The sequence below is a fragment of the Elephantulus edwardii genome, unplaced genomic scaffold (assembly GCF_000299155.1).
Source record: "Elephantulus edwardii isolate Elephantulus edwardi_28Jun2011 unplaced genomic scaffold, EleEdw1.0 scaffold00111, whole genome shotgun sequence".
NCBI classification, from domain to species: domain Eukaryota; kingdom Metazoa; phylum Chordata; class Mammalia; order Macroscelidea; family Macroscelididae; genus Elephantulus; species Elephantulus edwardii.
Window position 1 is genome coordinate 6,260,304 of NW_006399861.1, and position 4,290 is coordinate 6,264,593.

The 4,290-nt window shown below is 43.4% G+C and overlaps 1 pseudogene; it reads left to right on the top strand.

Annotated features, from left to right (window-relative positions):
• Window positions 1-1,126: 1,126 nt before the first annotated feature.
• Window positions 1,127-2,227, top strand: LOC102877157 (annotated as a pseudogene).
• The last annotated feature ends 2,063 nt before the right edge of the window (window positions 2,228-4,290 follow it).

Sequence of the window (4,290 nt, forward strand, 5' to 3'; positions counted from 1 at the left end):
ATCACAATGTAAAATAAATGTAGGAGGGAAAAGAATAGGAGGATCCCCTTTTCATCTCTCTAGTGGAGTAGAACCCATTCTGGCACTGTAAAATCTATTATGGAAACAATAAAATAAATGCATCCTAAAGTAGCCATCAAGGGTTGATTGAAATGTTATGATGGTTATACATGCCATATCTTATCAAATATTATCCATACGGAAGTATTCAATTCCTGTTGTGCCAATTTTCCTACTATGTGCATCATAAACTTTTATGGCTTGTTATGGAATGTCACTTGGCTAACTATTTTTCCCTTCAAATATTGCATCATCACATTCAGATGGAAAACATATTCTAATGTGGCAAAGTGTTAAAGAAATTTAATACTCAAGGGCTAAATGAAACTGCTATGGTTCATCTCCTGGATAAGAACAACAATTTATGAATGTAATATTCATTTCCTGAGGTGAACACAAGCAAAAATCTTGTCTGAAACTTAAAACCTAGATGTTTGGCCTCTGGTAGTTCCCTCATTTAACTCATTGATGTCATGTATGAAGGCCAGTCATAAGCTCACATCTGGGGAGTGCTTACTTTCTCAATGCCCTAATTACTTTTACAGGGAACTCCTGGCATGATTGCATCAACCAAGTCAAGACCATGGAGCCTAAGAGATCAGCTTTCTCTTTTAATATATTGCCAAAAATGTCAAAGTAATCGACTTGTTTTCTTTTAATTGTAAAAACTGATTAGGATTCTAACATGTTTAGTTCATGAAGACTAAAGTTCTGAAACAGTGCATATGGTTTACAGGGAAGTTATGAAATGATAAATTTACCTTTATCTAACCGGAGAACAATTGCCAAGAAGCAAAATTTTTCTCTTTGCAAAAGCTAAAGTTCTGCACAATATAGTTTAGTGTATTAAACATAAAATGATCCTATAAGGAAGCCTATTTATATCTTATCTATGAATACCAAGAAGTTCAAGAAGATATAACTAGTGGACAGTGTCTAGAGCTTTTAATATATCCTCTTGTCTTAAAAATACATCAATTCTCAGGCGACACCTCGTCCTCTCCGGAGCACAGGCCCCTCCACACAGTCACTGCCGCCGGTTCACACCGCCCACCCCCAGCTCACCATGGATGATGACATCGCTGTGCTCAATGCTTCCGGCATGTGTAAGGCCGGCTTTGTGGGCGACGACACCCCCTGGGCTGTCTTCCCCTCCATCATGGGGCGCCCTCCAGGGTGTGATGGTGGGCATGGGCCAGAAGGACTCCTACGTGGGGGACGAAGCCCAGAGCAAGAGAAGCATCCTGACCCTCAAGTATTCCATTGAGCACGGCATTGTCACCAACTGGGACGACAAGGAGAGGATCTGGCACCCCACCTTCTACAACCAGCTGCATGTGGCCCCGAAGAGCACCCTGTGCTGCTGACGGAGGCCCCCCTGAGCCCCAAGGCTAACCAGGAGATGACCCAGATGATGTTTGCGATCTTCAACACCCCTGCTATGTACGTCGCCATCCAGTCTGTGCTATCCTTGCATGCCTCTGGGTGGACCACTGGCATCATGATGGATTCCAGCAATGGGGTCACCCACATTGTGCCCATCTACGAGGGGTACCCCCTCCCCTATGCCATCCTGCGTCTGGACCTGGCTGTCTGGGACTACTTCATGAAGATCCTCACCAAGGGATGCTACAGCTTCATCACCACGGCTGAGCGGGAAATTGTGCGTGACATCAAGGGGAAACTCTGTTACATTGCCCTGGACTTTGAGCAGGTTACGGCCATGGCGGCTTACTCGTCATCCTTGGAGAAGAGCTACCAGCTGCCCTATGGACAGGTCATCACCATCGGCAATGAGCGTTTCCCCTGCCCCGAGGCACTCTTCCAGCCCTCCTTCCTGGGCATGGAGTCTTGTGGCATCCACGAAACTGCCTTCAACTCCATCATGAAGTGTGATGTTAACATCTGCAAGGACCTCTAAGCCAACACAGTTCTATCCAGCGGGACCACCATGTACCCAGGCATTGCAGACAGGATGCAGAAGGAGATCACAGCGCTGGCCCCCAGCATGATGAAGATCAAGATCATTGCGCCCTCTGAGCACAAATACTCCGTGTGAATCGGCTGCTCCATCCTAGCCTCCCTGTCTACCTTCCAGCAGATGTGGATCAGCGAGCAGGAGTACGGCGAGTCTGGCCCCTCCATCGTCCACCGCAAATGCTTCTAGATGGAAATGCTTTAGTTGGTTACACCCTTTCTTGACAAAAAAACCAAACAAAAAACAAAAAAACCACACACACACAAACAACACAAAACCCTAACTTGAGCAGAAAAAAAAATACCAAAACCCAAAACCACACAACAACCCAAAGGATGAGAATTGGCATGGCTTTGTTACCTTTAAAACATTTTTTAAATTTTATTTTATTTTATTATTATTTTTTGCGCTAGACTCAGGATTTAAAAACTGGAACAGTGAAGATAACAGCAGTTGGTGTGGAGCGAGAATCCCCCAACTTCTCCAATATGGCCCAGGACTTTGATTGGACATTGTTCTCTCTTTTTTAAAAATATTCATTCCAAATAATCTCAACATGGCAATGTGACAGGAAGCTCCTGCCTTTCCAAAAGCCTCTCCCTTCCCCTAAGCAGAAGAGCCCCATCCCTCACCAGGGTCCACACATGGACAGGGGTGGCAGGGAGCATTACTTTTATGTAAATGATACCTAAATCAATTTTTTGTTGTTGTTCTTAAAAAATCTTCCACCTTAATACTTGTTCTTTAGTTGTTTTTTTCCCAATAGTCAGCCATTGGAGGCCCTACTTTTTGGGGGCCCTTGCCCTTTCCCTCAACTCTAGAAATATGAAGGCTTTTGGTCTCCCTGGGATGGCTGAGATGTGGAGGCAGCCAGGGCTTTACCTGTACACTGACTTGACACTAGTTGAATAAAAGTGCACACCTTAAAACAGGGGAAAAAATACATCAATTCAACTAATTGTCATCTAAAACTCACAACTGATAGTGGGTTTTCAGTGGCTGTAAATCCCATGTGGGAGGGGATTGTCCATCTTTCCTCCAGGAAGCAGCTGGTGCAGTAGAACCAATTGCCTTAACTGATAGTGCAACTCTATCGCCTAGGCCACCAGAAAATTCTTGAAAACCTATGTATGTATGTATTTAAACACCAGAATTTTAAGGCACAGAGTGACATGATAGACGCATGAAGGGTTGGTAGCTTGTTTCTCGAAGACTTGCATAGAATCCAGAATAAGTTTTGTTCTTCGCAGGATTGTACAGAGCTGTCTGTGACGTTGACTTCACAACTGGTAGAGAATGAGTGTGTGAGAAAGAACTTGCACATTTTCATACCAGAAAAGCTCCTTAATGTCTATAAACGTCTCTTCTCTGACCAGGTAACCAAACCATGTACTGAAGTGAAAGATGCCTCCCCTTGTGAATATCCAGCATTTTCGGGGTTTGTTTTGGTGGGAAAGGTGCTCGGGATAAAAAGAAAATAAAAAAGGATAAAGATATATTTGAAAATACAAAAAATAAAAATAAGAGTGAAAAATGGGACTCTGAAAAGAAAAGAATGACAAGAAACTATTGCTACATGAAGGCTGGAAAAAAACAATCTCAAGGCAGGTTTGTAGTTGGAAATAAAAAAGAAAACTTGGCAAGCGCTTTCGTGAAATGAGGGCCTTGTGGAGGCAGCACGGATAGAGGAGCAAAGCCACAGAGAAAGTGAGAAGGAGATCCATCCCCTTTGGCAAGAAGCTGGATCAGCAATTCTTGCCATAAAGTGTCCCTCAGTTACTCTCTCTTCTGATACTCACTTTAATGCTGTACTTGAAATGCCTTCTCATTCCTCCCAAGTAGTTTTTTAATTTTTTTTTAATCCACCCTTACAAATGCTCAGAGTTTACTCACTTATCACATCTATGAAGGAAAGACAAGTACCTTTTTCTGCACAGCAGTCATGGGATAATGTTTCAGCTTAGCTGGATGTTGATTTCAAGAGAACAGACCTATTGTTATCTTTACTCTTAGTGCTGACAGCACTTCATCCCTGCATGCTACAAGTCAACTTGATCTCTGGGCCAAGAGCATTTCCTCCAGTGAGATGCTCGGCCTGTAGAAGTGCCTTCCTGCTGGCTCTAACTCACGAAGAATAGCAGGTGGATGGAAAGTGAGGAAACAGATTGGACCCTTGCTAATTAACGCCTCTCTACTACAACATATTTTATGTGCTGAGAAGCCCTGGTGATGCAGTAGTTAAAAACTCACTT